The sequence below is a fragment of the Panthera leo genome, chromosome Y, assembly GCF_018350215.1.
Source record: "Panthera leo isolate Ple1 chromosome Y, P.leo_Ple1_pat1.1, whole genome shotgun sequence".
NCBI classification, from domain to species: Eukaryota; Metazoa; Chordata; class Mammalia; order Carnivora; family Felidae; genus Panthera; species Panthera leo.
Window position 1 is genome coordinate 6,218,281 of NC_056697.1, and position 20,012 is coordinate 6,238,292.

Sequence of the window (20,012 nt, forward strand, 5' to 3'; positions counted from 1 at the left end):
GGTCTTGGTTTCCATGGGTGGGAGCCATGTGCATTCCATGCGGCCACAGAGACAAGAGAAGCCATGAACCTGGGTAGCCGCTAAGCCTCCAGAGGAGATACAAATGCTCTTCCAGCTATAGATCCTGCCCCACGTGATTTTATAAAACTAACCAAACTATCGACATACACAACTTTGATGGTTCTCAGAACCATCTGAGTGAACCATGCTGACTGGCAGGATATAAAGGCCAACCTCAAAAGGTTAAATACTCTATGGCCCCATTTATATAACATTCTAGAAATGACAAAATTCAGAGAGGGAGAGCAGATCAGGGTTGTCAGGGTTTACGGATGGTGGGTGAGGCTACAAAAGGGTAGCATGAGGGAATCTTGAAGTGAGGGAACAGTTCTGTCTTAATCGTGGTGGTAACAGGAATTTACACATGAGTGTATGAAAAACATGAAATCTGAATAAGGTCTGTGGATGGCACCAATGTCAATTTCCTGTTTTTGACACTGTCCTATAACTATTATAGAAGATGTTGCCATGGGGTAAGCTACATGAAGGCTACATGGGACTTCTCTGTAAGATTTTAATTTTTCTTGCCGTTTCTTGTGAATCTATTTTTTTCTAATTTTTTAAAATGTGTATTTATTTTTCAGAGAGAGAGACAGAGTGTGAGCAGGGGAGGCACAGAGAGAGAGGGAGACACAGAATCCGAAGCAGGCTCCAGGCTCTGAGCCATCAGCACAGAGCCCGATGCGGGGCTCGAACTCGTGAACTACAAAATCATGACCTGAGCCAAAGTCGGATGCTTAACCAACTGAACCACCCAGGCGCCCCATATTACTATTTTTAAATAAAGAAATTTTAAAAATTAAATACAGTACTAGCTTAAAGCATACTGCATCTTTTGAATTTCATTGCCAATTTGAACCTCTAATCAGCACTATATCATGGCAGGAGGCAGACTCCTTTTAAGGCCAGTTTTTCACATCACGGCTACTCAGGCCTATTGGCCAGAGTGTATCCACATGACCTCAACAACCTGCAAGGGTGAATGCAGTCTTCATCCTGGTGGCCAGCTAAAACTCACAGGCTTTATTACTAAGAAAGAAAAATACTCTTTTTCTGTAGTAGCAGGCATGTCAAATTCCTTGAAAACCCAACTGTTTGTAATTTTAGCTTGGTTTTTATTGCAAATGTAGCAAATTACCAAAATCCTTGATATCTAAATTTTCAGCCCTTTTAAATATATCAGGATTTCCTAAAGGATTAGTAACCTATTGATTTCCTCTGCTGAAATTCTGAATGCTCCCACTAGCAAATTAGAGTGTGTGTGAATTGTTCCTGAGCCATATACCACTCTGCTCAGGGCACCAAACACTGCAAACTGACCTGAGCCAACTTGGCCAGGCAAAAATGGTGAGGATCTTTCAGTCAATATAGATAGCCTCTGGGGTTAGGGGTTTACTTTCCTTTCTGCTGTCTCCTCACCAGTGCTTCCTGCACTCCAGGGGGTGGGCACTCCAGGCTGAGCTCCAAGTACACTGAGCCTCTTACTGGGTTTTCTCCTGTCCTGGGGCAACATACTGTATGGTTCTTATGTGCGTTTGAGATTAGACAGTGGAGAGAGACTAAAATGGAAAATGATACACAAGGGGAAATATTTGTAAAAGGAAAAAAATAGTCTCCTTACAAAAGTAAGTTGAAATTCTGAATTTGGAATGACTCGAGTTGGGGGTTAACCCCTCAAGTGGTCTAGAACTTGGAAAGACAGACGCTCAACCCGGAAATATTTGTGGGACCCCGGACGATGCACATATTCAGCCAGACTCAAGATTTTTAACAGAGTGGTAATTTTGTCTAGAATGAAGACAATTGATATTAGTAACAGTATAATTTGTTCAAACCGTTCAGTCATACAATTTTTGTTAATGCATTTATAAAAATATGTACCAGAGGGCTGTGCAATGTGTGTGATACATTTGATGTGATAGAAATGGTTCCATGGTCAATTAAATGTAAGACAAGCTGGGTTCATCAAAGTTAAGCAAGTTGATTGGAGATTTTAATATGCTAATTTGCAACGGAAATCCTCAGCAGAAGGTGAGGTGCAAAACACAGAAGAAAGCATTTCCCTAAACATGTTTCGCCACAGAATCCATTTGAGCAGTTACACTTTGTTCTGTTTTTATGAGGTGAAACACACTTTGGGAAGTGCTGATATACTTATAAATACCAATACTTCACATTATTCTCTTTTAAAAACTAGTAGATGGAGTCTTTAATCTTAGGGAAACTAAATTTAAGGCACGTGAGGGGCGCCTCACGTTGAGGTGCCACCACGTGGGCAAGAGGCAAGAGTTTTTGACTGGGAAAGATACTTAAGTTCAAGATGCACGGCCCTATGTCTTAATAACCAAATAGGAGTCTTCCAATAATAGAAACTGAATAAGATATCATAAAAAAGAGATCCTTAAAAGATTTTAGCATCAAACGGGAGAGAGGATTCCACAGGTCCCTGTGATAGTTTGTTATTAGAGAAAATGAAAATAGTTTCATGCTCATCCTCAGTAAATTGGGAACCCTCCATCCTACCCAAGACCCTTCCTTAACTTCCGCATGTGGAGTTATCAGTGCCTGGATGCGGTCACTCTTCCTGCTCACAGAGAAAAACCCAGAGCAAAAGTGAAGAAGCTGAAACTGGAAAAAAAAAAAAAAACAAACCCTTTCTAATGACCAGAACTGCCAAACAGAGCACTGCCCCACGAACGGCAAGAACACTGGGACGTCAGGACACTGGGCCAAGTTGGAGGGCCAACAGTGACTGGAAGAGAATTCTTCCGTTGGGTGGGAGACCTGGGTGCAAACCTCTGAAGTCCTTTCCAACTCAAAGACTGAATCCCTCATTCCTCCCCTCTACATAACATACTTCAAAGCACTTTGCTTGCTCTCAGCTAACCTTGCCAACAAAAGCAAGCAGTGATGTAAATGATCCAAAACTCTCCATGATCTGACTTCTAATGTCATGCCATTTTCTTGGTGCAGAATACTAGTACTCATGTTTACTTTTCCTTTCAAGTACAGTCTCAATTACATTCAGTCTTAGATACTGAAGGCAGAGGAGGGAGGTTTGAGCTTCTTTACGGGGTATCATCCTATGACTGAAACAAGGGATAACCACAAAGTCACAAATTATAACTCCCACTCAGAATAGTCAGGAACTAGGCAACACTCTGGGCCAACAGGAGGAAACCGTTTCACGTAGTTGCTTTCCTTCTGGTCCCCTCTTAGCTTCTTCTAATGCTACATAGCTGATAACTGAGAAGGTTCTCTCTTCCTTTTAATGCAGTACAAGGAAGGGTGTGTAAGTCTTGCCTACACTTTTATAAGCTAATTTAGAATCACAAGTGCACTTGCTCCTGTCCTACAGCAACGTCTGCCGATACGAAGTACATATAACTGACTATCTTTGTCAATCACTGGGATTCCTCCAAGTCCCAGGCTCTCCGTACATTGTAGTGTTTTTTCTTTCTTCCTTATAAAGATTAGCTTCTTGAAGAAATGCCCTATCAATAGCTTTTGTTTGCTCAAAATCCCTCAAGCATCATCCTGAGGTTTCTAGAACTTATGCTGCTTACATAACTTTTAAAATTGTATATGTTTACCCTTGTCTACATTTACCCAATCTAATATGTCTTCAATGCACACTTGAGAGTACTTCTCACCTGTCACTTTAGTTTCTATCTTCTTGATATGATAATTCACCTTTATCACTCTCTGCATCTACCTCTACTATCCTTCATTTTCACCAAAAGCTTGTATCCCGAGCTATTTTTCCATCAGGGTCCCCTAAACCTCTCACCACTGGCATTGGAGGCCAGATAATTCTTTATTGTCAGGGTCCATCCTGTGCATCCCAGGAATGTGGGCAGCCTGCACGGCCCCCAACTACTAGATGCAGGTAACTAGCACCACCCCCCCACCAGTTGTAGTTCCTGATACTGTCAAACATCTCTAGGGAAGAGAGAGCAAAATCACACACACACACACACACACACACACACACACACACACACCCCAGTGACACCACCTGCCATATAAACAATGGGGAAAGGGCTCCTCAGATCCCTCCAGTGTAATCTTTAGAGAAAGTACTCATCCAGGGTGAAGCTCAGAGCCCTTGATTAGAAACCAGCGTGAGGATGCCCCAAGGATGTGACTGAGGGTATGAACAATGCTTGGAGACTGCTTACCCTCTCCCTGAAGAGTCATGGTCACCCAGGCATACAACTTAGTGCAAAGGATTTGACGTGTGGAGGTGATGATGCAGGAGAAGCAACCAGGGTTGACAGGAGATGGTGTCTGCATGCCAGGAAAGCTGAGGGAGGAGATTCAGGAGGACTGAGCTACAGCAGAAGGGATCTGTCGGGTGCAGGATATCTGGGCATGAAACAGGACTGCCTTTCTGGGAGTCAGAAAGGCGTAGTTAGATAATCCACGTTCAAGTAGGCTGGGTCCACAGTCACCATGTCCAAGAATCACAGAGCACGGAGTTAACGCACAGAAAGTACTGGATTACACCCAGATTCCAAGGCGATACGTGCTGCTTTCCATGAAGACTTTTTGATGTTGTTGTGGAATGCGGCCCAGGCCCCAAGATGAGTCAAAGATGACTTTAAGTCAACGGTGCTTTGTGGGTGTGGAGCAGATGAGAGGGGCCTCCGCTAACCTCCCCCTCCTTGCCTATCCCTTTTAATGCTTGCCTCAGAACACGTCCTCAGTCCCTTTCTCTGAGAAGTGTCTTAGTTGTCCACATGTCTAGAATTTCCTGCAGCTCACACTAGTCACTCCCCTAATGGGATCAATTACCCTTCAAGCAAGAGACCCTAGGAAACAAAAAAGCAGGAGAAAGAGAACACTATGGAATCAGGGAGCCAGGCGTATTCTCCCACTTCAGGGACTTACTTCCGCATCCAAAAACCTAGGATTAACTTGTCTAGAGACTTTGCTTTCACATCAAAGGCCACTGAGACTGATTTATTTTCTCTCCACTTCCCTCATCAAGATGAAAATGAACAGCACTCTCCAGTAAAAAGGAATAAGCTAGTGTCTGTCCATGCATCAACATGGATGGATATCAGAGACACCATGTTGAGGGCAAAAGCCAGACAGACGAGTTCACACTACCAGCCTCCTCTTGCTTGACGTTTTAAGGACATGTGACACTAATGTTTTGTGATAGAAATCAGAAGACATACAGATGGGTGTAGACACCGAGATTGGCAGGGGCAGGAAGGGGACAGCGGATACTGGACATGAGCTGGATCTCGATCTTGTGCTCCTCACACAGGTTGACAAATGCCAAACACATCACACTGTGCACAAGATTGGTACACTACATCTCCTTTACTATTTATAAGTTATCACCTAGTTAAAAAAATGTCCAGTTGCTTTCAAATAATGTAAGATACTGTCACCAAAAATAACACAAAAGAATCTCTTCTATTCTGACCCTAGAAAAAAAGCACAATATATTTTTTTCTACATGTACCAGAGAGCGTTAGCAATCTTTCTCAAGAGAACACCCAGGTATATTTCCCATTCTATGATAGTGACATTTCAAACTGGGTAAAAATATTACTGTAGCCTTGTTTATGGATGAGAGGCTAGTAAAAGTGAAAGGAGGCAGAGCAGATAACCACCAGGAACATTAGTACAAACCCTCTGTGCATGGCTGCCATTTAGAAACAACGTCCTGTATGACAAACATCCTAGGGGGTATCATGGATCCTTATCCCTGGGGACCAATGGATACTCGTCTGAAAAGGTCACCAACGCATCACCTCCATTGTGGCGTGAGGCACTTCAGAGCCTGTAGTCAGCAGCTTGAACAAAGGCTTACTGTGATATGATTCACAAAGACAGCTGCATTTTACTCCCTGTGCCAGGCACGGCCAAGGAGACTAATGGACACGTGTGGATCTATGTTTTCAAAATCTATCAACTAGAACAGCACATAGGAGGTACCTACAGCTCATTAACACCACAGAACAGTGGTTTGGGTTTTTTTTTTAAGGTGAATATGGATTTGATAAAACTGAAGGCAACTGGGTTACTACCCTAAATTACCTGCGAATTTGAAATTATGTGCAGAAGAGAGGAGTCTGCTCTTAATGCCAATCTCTTGAGGCCAGGGTCTAAGTGTCCCTATGAAAGGGCGCACCTGAGTTTGCACAGCATAAGGGAATTAAGTATTGCACAAATATGGGGGCCTTGGGTGCTTCATAGGTCCTGACATCTTTTTTAGATAGAAAGTTCTTCTCTACACTGGAAACCCACTTGGGCCTGGATCTGTCAGAGTGGTGGTCCTCAAAAGTCAGCAAGTGTTAGCATCATCTGATAGGCTTTTTCAAACCCAGATCCCCAGGCTCTATCTCTGGAGCTTTTGATTCATTAGCTTTGGGTTAGGGATTAAAACTTTGCATCTCTAGAAGCTCCCAGATGATGCCAATGGTGCCCATCCCAGGGGCTGGCCCATCCGATCTGGATATGTCTCTGAGAATTCACTTAGAGCAGCTAAGACCACAGCCCCCTTCATCCAAAGGACCTGCACCAGATAAGTCTCACGGATCCACCACAAATGGGCTCACTTATGGTGTTTTCCTGTGTCTTTATAACTCTACCACTTGTCATGTTGCCACAGGAAGATGTGAGTAACTTGCATCTCAGTTATTAGACTGGAAAATGACACTAGAGTCTGAAATTTGCCTACAAAACAGATGGCCTAGATAACAGATTCATCTTTATACCTATCAGTTTGGTACTCATATTCTAGGATCCATTATTATTATTATTATTATTATTATTATTATTATTGTTATTATTATTATTTCTGCTCCTCCCCCATCTCCCTTCCCCCGCATTGTCCTCCTCCTCTTCCCCTTCCTTCTTCTTCTTCAGCTAAAGATCTAGATCTAGGAATACCAATGTCTTTGCTGTTTTGTTTCAGACATTTTATGGGGTAATAATGTAAACCTTTTTCAGTCTCCAAGTTGGAATGAAACGTGGATTGCATGGAATAGACTGTTGTCAGAAGTAGCAAACAGACTTCTCTGGTGAGGCCACATGGGCTACCCACGGTCCTCCCTGAGCTGGCTGTTGAAGGTACAGATGAACAAGCCAGGAAAGCAGGAAAAGTATGAAGTAGAGATTCTAAGAATGCATGGAAGTCATTTACCACAAATATCGTCTCTGGGTTGTCTGCAGGACACAAGCCTGGTGCTACATTCTAAAGGCAGCGAGTATTGACAGGAGAAAATTTTAAATGTCAAGCAAATTCAAAAGAAGTCAAGAAAATGGTTTCAACACAGTCTAATGGCATCTATTTTAAAGCATTAGGGTGAAAATGACAATTTTCTGAAAGTTCAGCTGGCAAATCATCTCTACACCAACAGTTTATCACACTGCCTCTCCGAAAGCTGCTTAGTTTATTCCCAGGGTCCCTCTCCACTTATTTCCAGCTGGCCAGAAACATGGACTTTGGGGCCAGTCCCGGGTTCGATTTTCATGTGTGCCGTGTGACCTCGACTAAATGGTCATCCTCTGTGAGCCTGTGCTTCTGTATCTACTAAATGGATATAAGAAAACTTATGTCCTGGGAGCCTAGAGTAAACAAAGCATTCAAACACACAACATGTAAGAAGCCTCAAATACAATGTTTACAATTTTATTGTGGTAAGAACATTCAACATGAGATCTACCCCCTTAAATATTTAAGTGTTCAGCGCAGTTGTTAACCATACCATACACCATGTTGTTCAGCAGATCTCCAGAACTTACTCACCTTGCCTAACTGTAACTTCATGCCCACTGATTAGATCTGGCAATCTTGGGGCACCTGGGTGTCTCAGTCGGTTGAGTGTCCAACTTTGGCCCAGGTCATGATCTCGTGATTCATGAGTTCAAGCTCTGTGTCAGGCTTGGTGCTCAAAGCTAAGAGCCTGGAGCCTGCTTTGGATTCTGTGTCTCCCTCTCTCTCTGCCCCTCCCCTGCTCACGCTCTCTCTCTCTCTCTCAAAAACGAATAAACATAAAAAAACAAAGATCTGACAATCCCACCACTGGGTTTTTATCCAAATGAATTGAAATTGGATCTCCAAGAGATAGCATTTCTGTTTGCACTGCAGTACTGCCCACAGTAACCAAGATGTGGAAATAACCTAACTGCCCATCGACACATGAATAAAGAAAAGGTGGTACGTACATAGAACAAAATATTATTCAGCCTTAAAAAAAGAACGAAATTCTGCCATATGCAAGAAGCAACAACACAGACAGATGTTAAGGATATTACACAAAGTGAAACGAGCCAGTGCTAGAAGGACAAATATTGCCATGATACGTCCATACTCTCGCTGAAGTGGTCTGATGTGACCCAAATTCCAAAGTATGAAAAGAAGCAAACACGCCTCTCTATAAAAAACATTCCTTTACCAAACCTGCTTGAGATTTGTTACCCCTAACTGTTCCTATGTGCATTTTTTCTTTGCTTTTCTCCTAACTCCCTTTTCTTCCTGACTCTTCTCCTTGCCTCAAAAGTTTCCAGGCACAGACTCCTATTTTTCTCACTGACCTGGCTTATTCTTCCGACACCAGCTTCTGTGAAAGTTACAAGCCCATCCGAGCCACCAGGCCACACAGTCTGCCTCTTCCAGGCTTCCTGCCCCTGACTGTATGAGCAGTGTGCCTTGTTTGCAGTGAGTTACGCGGCTGTTGGAAGTCTCAGTGGAACGACTCCAGGTCTAAGAAAGAAAGTCCCCATTCAGAGGTGTTCTAGCCCATTCACGTTTGATTCATGATAGAAACAACAGGCAAGATCTGAAAAGATACTGTCACCCGCTTACCATGCCTGCCCTGCCCTACAGAGTCAGGCCTTGGGTACATGGCAATTAGGAGAAGAAACTTGGAGAACCCTCGTCCCACCTAACGCTGCCTCAGCTGCATTTTCTGAGCTGGCCATCAGTGCCGACCCTTTCTAACTAAAGGAAGATCCCGACTGCAAGTGACTCCCTCACTCTGTTATAAATGTTGAAAACTCTAAATCTACACTGTCTAATTCTGGATCAATAAATGTTGAATGAGGACATAAATCTCTGGGGAAGTTCATGCAGCTGTAATAACAACAGCAGTGGAATGATTAAAGATTCATAAATAAAATCCATTTGCTACTGTGTTCTTGATATCTGCTAAAGCTTTCATTTGAATCAACCTAGGTGCCTATTAAATTATACTGAAAGATCAAAAATACACATATACACTTTTCATCATATAATATTGACACATCTCTTTATCTCATTTACTAATAGGGCACATAACCAACGTTTGGAGACTACTGTTTTCAGTTGCCCAGACCAATTGCTGCTACTAGGTTGCCTACTCCTTCTCAATTCTACATGCTAAGATTTTAATAAAATGTTAGTGAGTAAAATAGTTAAAAGCAGGAGCAAAGCCGAACGCTCTGGGACTGTCTATTTTCCAAGTCCCTCGTTCCCTTGCAGGGCCGCCTTCCTTGCATCAACTTGGTGTGGCCATTTCCTATGATCTATCTGCGGCTGACACAGAGTTGCTGTCTCCCTGTTCTATCTTTTTAAATAATCTGTCACCTAAGACTATACTTTCAGGGATCATTTTTAGTTTGTTAAATCATGTGTCACCTAGAGTTTCCTTTATTTTTCCAGAAGGTAATCACCTGTGTTGCTCAGTATAAGAAAACAAGCAGGAATATAGTAGTGGTCAATTGTCCATAAACACTCCCAAGGATGTGTTCCAGGAATGCAAATTTCTTAGCATGCTAAAAACTAGAGAAAAACAGATCACTCAACTGAGTTTAGAAAGATGAAGAGTTGGGGCACCCGGGGGGCTCAGTCAGTTAAGCATCCAACTCTTGGTTTTGGCTCAGGTCATGATCTCACAGTTTGTGGGTTCGAGCCCTTAGAATTCTCTCTCTCTCCCTCTCTTTGTCTCTCTCTTTTTGCCCCTCCCCCGCTCACTCTGTCTCTCTCTCAAAATAAATAAATAAACAAAAAAAGATGAAAGTCAACATTTAGCATTTTAAAATACAGAAATTAAATATTGGGTCATGACTCTTAAATTACCAACATATTTGAAAAGCATCACAGTGGTGTCAGAAAAAGGTTCAGAGAAGCAACTGTGCAGGGCCGGCTGCAGTAAACATGTTCAGTGCTTTTTAAAGCACTATTTAGTTCTTACAACGATGCTGGACAGTGGGCAGAGTCAGGGCTCAAAGCCCAAGTTTCTAAGTTGAAGACTCGCAAATCTTCCTGACAATCAAACTGCATCACAACAGAATGCACAGGCTGACTTCCTACCCCTCAAGTTTCCTTTCCCTGGTCAGCACCAGGAAGAGGTAAGACAGATGCGTTCTGATGGCAAACGGGCAGGCAGTCCGTGAATGCTTCCCCCTGGCTGGTCTCAAGAGCTCTACAGAGTTGAAGACCCCCTCAAGGGGAACAACACAGTGAGAAGGGGCACAGTCCATTCAAGGGAAGGAAAGGTGAGGCTACTGAGATCCACAGGCAGTAGGCGAAGGAGCCTGCAGAGGACTGGTCTACAGAACATAGTCACAAATATCCATTTCTCTTATTTATTTATATATTTTCAAGTTTATTTATTTATTTTTGAGAGAGAGAGAGAGAGTTCACACAAGCTGGAGAGGGGCAGAGAGAGAGGGAGAGAGAATCCCAAGCAGGCTCTGCACTGTCAGCATGGAGCCCGACGAGGGGCTCAAACTCACGAACCGTGAAACCACGACATGAGCTGAAAACAAGAGTCTGACGCTCAACCAACCGAGCCACCCAGGTGCCCCAATATCCATTTCTTTTAAAAGACTGCAACAGAGAGCAGGGCTTGACCGGACCTATTTATTTCTATCTTATGCTCTTCTCAAATTCCACATGTCAGAGTTTAACTCAAAATTGCCTTATCTTCTCATGGAGACTTTCTTGGTAAGTTTGGATAATTTTCCCTTTGCCTTTCCCAAGCACATCTCCTGCTACCACCCACAAGCATGCTTCCCCAGCATTTTTGAGCTCCTCACGGTTTCCCTAAAGCCCCATGCTCCTTGGTACATTCGTGTGAATTATTTCACGTACCCAGACAATTCCCTTCTCCCCTCTAGCTAATTCCTGCCAGTTTGTCAGGACCCCACCGAGCATCATCTCCCTCTGTGGTCCTCTCCCACCGCCAGGCTGCATTCGCTGCCTGCCCCTCCGCCTCCTTCAGCACCTTGTGTATTCCTCCTGCCTATTCATTACTCTGACTCATTCACCAGATCACAGACACCTTCCGGGCAAGGATTGAGTCTTTTCTTCTCTGTATCTTTGATGGTTAAAGCAATGCCTTCCCACACTAGGCACTCGATAAATATTTATTGAAGAAATGAGGGTTTTGCCCAGACCCATCAAAACCAAATACAATGCTTTGAAAAATTCTGTCTCTCCCAGGTGTTGCCTCTCACGTAATTATAGATTGTTGTATCACACTGACTAACAAGTCCACCAAAACACATTGAGTGTATCTTTTTGATCTTCCATTATCCGTCAGTCCTTGAATTGATTTCATTATTTCTAAATCTTTCCATTGAACTCTCTCCAAATTGTGTCTTTCAGCTACTAAAGGATCTAAAATATTTATGATATGTCTTTTAATCTCACTGATTTCTTTCTATAAGATATGGTAGTCCTGAAGCAGATCACAAAATCATCCCAGAGTAGAAGTACTTTAGAGTTACTTTTTGCTGACAGAAATGAAAATAATAGCCCAGGTTGACTATACTCCTTAAAATTCAGGAACATGGACAGCTTTATTTATCTCTTTGAGGTTATCTTGACAAGAGCATGTATTACTAATTAGCTATCACTTATATAGTATAAAATTCCCTTATAAGTGGCACATTTATAATCCCTAATGTTATGTTCACAAAAAACACAAATAAAAGCAATTGATTTCAACCCAGCACAGCAAATAGAGGTTTGATCAGAAATGAGATACCAGCAGCTGAGTTAAGAAAGAAAAACAAATCATAATCCTTATTTTTTTTAAGAAACACAGTATGACTCCCTCAAAACGACCTTTCTTAGAAAAGCAACACATTCTGCTTTTCTTGTTTTGATAAATGCTATATCTTGAATGACTTTTTTTTACTGTTATTCGTTATTTCTAGAGAGTTAACAACCATCCACTTTGTTCCCTGAGTAGGGATACATAGTAGTCTATATAGTATATAGTACAGGCATATAGTAGTCTCCAGTAGGTCTGTATTTGGATGAGAATTTACAAGATGAGAAAGTAATAGTCTGAACAAGAAGGGGTTATTTTTCTCACATAACAAGTCAGGAAGTGGGTGGCCAAAAGATGGTTATTCTGCTCACTGATTGCTGTCAGGGACCTGTGCCCTTTCAAGATCTGCATCACCACCCTCAACATCTTGTTCTTGGCCCATCACCAATGTAGCCTCATAGTCACTATGGTTGGCATACATCCAGGCATCAAGAAAGGGAAGGACATTCTGTAGAGTCTCTCTTTTCTTTATCAAGAGCTTCCTAGGACCCCACCTGGGCAGATACCCACTAGAATGGGTAGAACCATCCTATCTCAACCCAACTTGTGATTGACTCATGGCCAGTTGAGTAATAATGTAATTATGGGAGTGATGACTCATCATATCCAAAGGCTCTGCCCATGCTCAAAGGTAGGGAATTACACAAGGTTTATAGAGAAGGGGTTGGGAATCTCTGTGACCATCTTAGAATTCTGCCCACCAACTTCCACTTTCTTCTAACAACCACAATATCCAAATAGAAAACAAAGAAGTCTGGCACCAAGCCCTTTAGTGCCGTTGGCAGAAATTCAAAGTCACAAGTGATGCGTTACAGATCTCTTCTGGTAATGTCATCTGAGTCCACCTGAATCAGCGGAAATGGGAAGCCGCTGGGGTGCAGAAGCTTCTGGTAGACTCTGTCACAGGACTTTCCAACGGCATTCCACTGGACAACCAAAAGTGAAATTTAAAAACCCTTTCTAAACAAGCAAATTTCAGGGCACCTGGATGGCTCAATTGGTTAAGCATCTGACCCTTGACTTTGGCTCAGGTCAGGATCCCAGGGTTGTGGGATTAAGCCCCACACCCCAAGCTCTGCACTGGGCACAGAGCCTGCTTAAGATTCTTTCTCCCTCTGTCCCCCCCTCTGCTCATGCTCATGCTCTCTCTCCAAAAAACAAACAGATAAATAAATAAACAAACAAACAAGCAAGTTTCTCCTCTCTCTGTTTATGGACACATGTTTAAGGAAAAGCTATTGAGCCACAAACTGGGTCACCATGTCAGACAAGTGAAACACACGACACGGCCTCATGGAGATTACATTATAGTGAGAAGCCTGCCCACCACCCAGAAGAGTAAACCAATAAATAAAACAGTAACAATTTATAATGTGTACTATGTAAGAAACTACTTGCTATGGAAGAAAACATGCTGAGCTTTTTCTTGGACTTGCTACTATATGCGGGTTGGTAGGCATCATGTCTTAACCCTTATTTTGCCTTTCCAAGGTGTCATCTAAGGGACTTATGTTTTAAAGAAAGTGGATTAGGAAATTGCTCTATTTTATATTAAACCTGGATTAAGATCACATGGGCAGGGGTGTCTGAGTGGCTCAGCCGGTTAAGCGTCCGACTCAGCTCAGGTCATGATCTCATGGTTTGTGGGTTCAAGTCCCATGTCGGGCTCTGTGCTGACAGCTCAGAGCCTGGAGTCTGCTTTGGATTCTGTGTCTCCCTCTCTCTCTGCCCCTGCTCTGCTCACACTCTGTCTCTGTCTCTCTCTCAAAAATAAACATTAAAAAAATTTTTTTAATTAAAAAAAAAAGATCACATGGGCAGCCCCAGCAAGGATTCCTAACCAGGGCTATCTTCCTTTAGCAGCTGGTACCACGTGTCCTTATACCTGCAAGTGCCTGCACATACTCACTGCTAGACTTGGATGACTTTTCAGCAGATATGGACGTGTACCTGATGATGCATTTTTATGACCCCTGATGGGGCACTTATGTGCAACTGTCTTCTGGCCATCACCACTGCACAAGTGCCAATAACCCATTGACTCTTCCAAGTCTTTTGAGTATCTGCTCTTCCCTCTTAAGTATTCCTTTCTGGGTATGGAAACCGCATTCTGACTTGAAAGGAAGAACTTGGATTTCCCTTCTCCTCTAGCAAGACCAGATGCATATAGAGAATGTGTATTTTACACCATCTCAGTCACAAAGTGAGCGTAATGCAGGCATACCCAGCAGATGTCTTCATGGTTAACATTTTCCCAGTAGATGCCTGTTAACCTTTCGTACCCAAACTTCAGAGAATGTGCACATTTGTGAAGCCTATTTTTGTTGTGTTTTAGGCTCCTTTTAGCATTTTCATGCAGACCTTTGATTTTTTAAGAACAGAATACTGACATTCAATGGAAGGCAGCTTCATACATGTGGGGTCTCAGGCCTACTTCCTTGCTGCTGAAGCCTCCTAAGGTCATCTGTGATTCTCCTTAGAAAATACAACCCTAGGACACCTGGGTAGCTCAGTTGGTTGAATGTCCCACTCTTGACTTAGGTTTGGGTCATGATCCCAGGGTTGTGGGATTGAGCCCCGTGTTGGGCTCTGTGCTGAGCATGGGGCCTGTTTTAGATTCTCTCTCTCTCTCTCTCTCTCTCTGCCCCTCTCTCCAGCTCAAGTGCTCTCTAAAGTTAAAGAAGAAGAAGAAGAAGAAGAAGAAGAAGAAGAAGAAGAAGAAGAAGGAGGAGGAGGAGGAGGAGGAGGAGGAGGAGGAGGAGAAGGAGAAGAAGAAGAAGAAGAAGAAAACATCCCCTTAACTCACCTGCATCAAGTCCCTCTCTGCCATTCCTGAGCTCCCCAGATTCGGGGGCAGTGTGCGTGTAGGGGGTGGGATCACACACTGCCTTAGTCCATCCAGGCACTTTCCTCACAGCAAACCTCTACACCTTTGCTGAGCTGTAGCAGCTACTAAAAAAATTACAACACAGTAGGACCATTCTCCAAGATTGCAAATCCTAACACAGGGAAGAAAGCTGAGCGTGGCTGCCTCTAAGGAGCCTTGCAAATTGATAGCAGTATTGCAAATGATCTTCACAAAAAGAAAGGGTAACACCCCCTCCTCCAGCTGTGGTTGGAGAGATAACTCCTTAATAAGCTCCAATTTTAAAGAAATGTGAAAAGCTAGGAGGAGGAGACTGTGAATTGAATTAAGAAGAGTAAGACCACAGGAGCTAAGGCTATAAAATGTACCCAAATCAATCTAACAAGACCTGGCTAAGTATGGGCATCAAAGAGTTGGAACCAATCGGAACAGATGCCCTTGCATGGTACAGACAGCATATGACACTTACCTATGAGTGAGGAAGTGTTTGGTATTAAGGACAATGTCTTTAAACTGGTGTATGAGTTATTCTCCTGCTCTATAACAACCACAAACTTAGTGCCTTCAAACAGTACACATTAATACACAGCTTCTGTGGCTCGGGAGTCCAGGCGCCCAGTGCTTAACCACACCCAGTGCTCAGACTTCCACAAAGCTGCTTCTCAGGGAGCTGGTGGATTGTGCCCCCTGGAGCTAGGAGCCCCCTCCCAAGCTCACGTAGTGGATAGAATTCGGCTTCTTGCAGCTGCAGGACTGAGGTCCCAGTTTTCTCACTGGCTGTCAGCTCCTGGAGCCTGTCCTTGGTCACCACCATTTTGACCCTCTCAAAACACAGCAGTTTATTTCTTCACTGGCTGCAAAGAAGCTCTCCCCAGTCTGCTCCAATGGAGTCTTACGCGGCATAATCATGGGTACATTCCATCATCTTTGCCATAAGGTAACTTGACTGCAGAAATGGAATGCATCATATCCCCGGGTCCCACCCATATTCAGAGGGCATTACACTATCACACCTAAACAGGAAGATATAACATAACTGAGATGGCACCAAAATGAAGGATGGTAAAAGAGACAGTTTAAACTTAGTTCAACATTCCAGACTCAGGTGACTATTCTAGGTCCATAACTGTTTACTGAAAGACTGTACCAAAGGAACCACAAAGAACCACTCTTTCTGATCCTGCAATAAACTCTAGTTTCTAAAAGTCTAGAGTTGGCCAACTCTAAAAAAGGAAACCAAGTGGACTCAAAACCAAAGACTCATGAGTTAATTATTAATTCTCTCCCCAAATCTAAAACACAACGCACAGATTTGTAAGCTCCTAAAAAATGTTGTGTTGATTACCAACAATTAGTACTGACTCGCCAAATCCATTCCCTTCAGTCTAACCCATTCCTTTGACAGAGCTATTTAGAGAAAATGTTGAAAATACGGTCCCCATTGACTATAAGCTAGTTCACAGAGGTGTTTCTTGTAGGAAGAATGAAGAAATGTCATCTGAAATAATATGCTTTTTTTTTTTTAATTGTGATACTCAGAAGTGGGTCAACCAAAATGAGAAGGATGTTAAGCATAATGACATTTTGCAGTGAGACAAAACTCTTAGTACTGGCCTGCTCGATATTAACACTAATATCTTGGGGGCGCCTGAGTGGCTCAGTTGGCTAAGTGTCCAACTTGGGCTCAGGTTATGATCTCGTGGTTCATGGGTTCAAGCCCCATGTCGGGCCTGTGCTGACAGCTCAGAGCCTGGATCCTGCTTCAGATTCTGAGTCTCCCTCTATCTCTGCCCCTCCCCTGCTTGCACTCTGTCTCTCTCAACAATAAGCACACATTTTTGAAAAAAACTAACATTTTGAAGTGTTTATGGATTGCCTACTTTGGGAGCACTGGTCCATGATATAAAAGAGTAGAAATTTAACATAATCGCAATAGGCTTAACCAGTGGGCAACAGTGATTCAGTTGAACATCAATATCTTTAACCCAATGATATTTACCAGAGATCAAATCGAACTCCACATACGTCAAAACCCCGGCAGGTAACTGCAATGTAAGGAATCCGTGGCTTACCACCATCCTGTGACAAACACTCACAGTTCTAGTTGACTCAATGCACAGTATTAATAAGCACCAACAGGGAGAGCTCATAGTCTACAGAGAGTTACAATAGCTTATTTACCCCTTAAAGAACATTCTCTGTATCACCACCGTGTCCCATAGATGGTATGTGGTGCGGAAAAGTGTCTCACAGCCAAGGATGTGTGGAAAAGACACAGTCAAATACAATTAAGCTTCTTTACTATGAGCCTTCCATATGTCACTGCGTATTTTGAATATCTAAGATTAGATGATAGTTTTGCAGAGAATCTCATACAACTAGATTCTGGAAAATCTCAGGGAAAAACTGAATCACCACAGCCTCTCGCTGTCCTAATTAACGTGCAATGTCTATATTCTAAAAACTAAGAGTCAAAATGTCATCTGCCCTGGACACCAGACTTCTGGACTGCTGAATTCAAATCTGGAAGCCTGGCAAGCTCAGTTACGCTGACCAACAATAGCACACCTACTAGGCAAAAGTCAGATGAGGTAGGGGGTGCGTGCAGAAGAGTCATGCCTCTTCCTGTGTCGCCATATCTGGTTTCAAGTTGCTTTGCTCACAAGACAGTCTTACGAGCCACAGAAGTCCATGGAATCCTCTTATGCCTCATGTCTTATGGTGAGACCTAATGACTCAATTAAACAATTGAATATGGCAAAAGTAACAGCACAGCACTCCTGAAAACAGGTTAGAAAAGTCTGTGACTAATACACAGAGACTGAAGATAGGTTATCTGATTCCATAGAGCTAGAAGGCTGGAGGTTGAGGGATGACAGCTAAAAGGTATGGGGCTGGTTTGGAGGGTGGTAAAACATTCTAAAACTGATTGTGGTGATAGCTGCACAAATCTGCAAATATACTAAAATCTATTGAACTATACAAATTGAATGGGTGAACTTAATGGTATATAAATTATATCGTATTTTTTTAAGTTCATTTATTTTGAGAGAAAGGGAGAAGGAGAGAGGGAGGGAGGGGCAGAGAGAGGGAGAAAGAGAATCCCAAGCAGGCCCTGCACTGTCAGTGTGGAGCCTGATGCGGGGCTCAAAAACTCACAAACCATGAGATCATGACCTGAGCCGAAATCAATAGTCGGATGCTTAACCGACTGAGCTACCCAGGCACCCCTGTAAATTATATCTTAATAAAGTGGGAAAACACCCCACCCCCCGCAAAAAAAAAAAAAAAACAAAAAAAAAAAACAAACAAACAAACAAAAAAAAACCCTATGACTTCTATCTTGCTTACACTCTCTCTGGATCTTCTCACTTGCTCACCCTGGTGACACAAGCTGTCATGCTGTGAGTTGCCCTGTGGTGAAGCCCAAACGGCCAGGAACTGGAGGCCCCGTCTAAACAACAACCAGCAAGGCGCCAAGGCCCTAAATCTTATAAGCCTGTGAGTAAGTGAATCTGTCCCACAACCACACCAGTGAGCTAGGAGCAGACCCTTCTAGAGTCAAGCCCAGAAGTGACTGCAGTCCTAGCCAACAGCACAGTTGTAATCTGTGAGAGCACCTGAAGCAAAGAGGACAGGTGAGTCACCTCCAGATTCCTGATACACGAGAACCTGAGATCAAGCCATTCAATTTGGGGGGCTGAAATACTTCAAAAGAGCCCTCTACTCCATTTTCTTTTGTGTTCTTTGCCAGATTCCTTTTCAGCTTCTGGGAAAGAGCCTTACAAAACCTTTCTGATGTATGCTTCATATTGGTTTATTCAGATAATTCCCATCCCCAGCCCTTGTGTGTCACCATCTTGCTCGCCTAAAATGTCCCGTCCCCCTTCAGCATGCCTACGATGCTGATACCGCCTTCAAGTCCTTGTATTTTCTAGAAAATACACAACCCATCTTCCAGCCGCATCTTATTTCTGCCGCAAAGTGATTTTTCCTGACTGGAAATTTCTTCAGCACAAGTAGACTCACCGAGCATTTAAACCTTTCCATTTAAATCCAGATTACATATCTCATGCCAGCGTTTATCTGTAGTTCACCTACTAGTAAGAGTTCTTTTAAACCACTTCTCAGGAAAAAATAGATGTTTGTTTCATCTACTACTCATATTTCTATATCAATTTTCACAGATTTACATTTATTTTATTCACCCTTTGCTATGTCCCAATTTTTATCTGCCCTTTTCAGTATTCTTTTTTCTTACAGAGCCGAGCAATTCCCATTTTTGTCCTTTCAGATGTTTATTACATTGCATTGTATTTTTTCACATATTTAACCTTGCCCTTATCCAACGGATAGTAGGTAAGATTTCCAATTGTCTCCTATATTGTAATATTATATTTACTTTTAGTTATTCAACATTGATGTGTATATTTTTAGTTCCCCAAATAACATTTAGGTTCAGCCACGGTAACTACTTCATCATGGATCTTTTATATCTTCAAGTATGCAGTGCCCAGTACCTTTAAACTAATTTGTACTGGGGTGCCTGGGTGGCTGAGTCAGTTTAGCCACTGATTTCTGCTCAGGTCATGATCTCACAGGTTTGTGAGTTCGAGCCCCATGTCAGCAAGAACCTGGAGCCTGCTTTGGATTCTGTGTCTCCTTCTCTCTCTGCCCCTCCCCTGTTTGTGCTCTCTCTCTCAAAAATAAAAAATAAAACATTTAAAAAATAAATAAACTAATTTTTACTAGATTTACGACCTTTCATGGCCCAAGAAAGTTATTACAGTTTTTAAAGTCCTGAAGTTACTACCAGACATTCTGTAGCAAAGGAAAATTGGTTCTAGGTTTGGGGGCTCAAACTTACATGAACTTCATTTGACCCAAGATTCTTCTTTATCATCCTTGGATGACATAAAACTTCGGTGGAAATGTTCTTATAAATAAATAAAGGCTGATATAATAGAAAATGAACAGTGACGGAATACACTAAGAAGTTAACAAGAGGGGAAACACCAGGA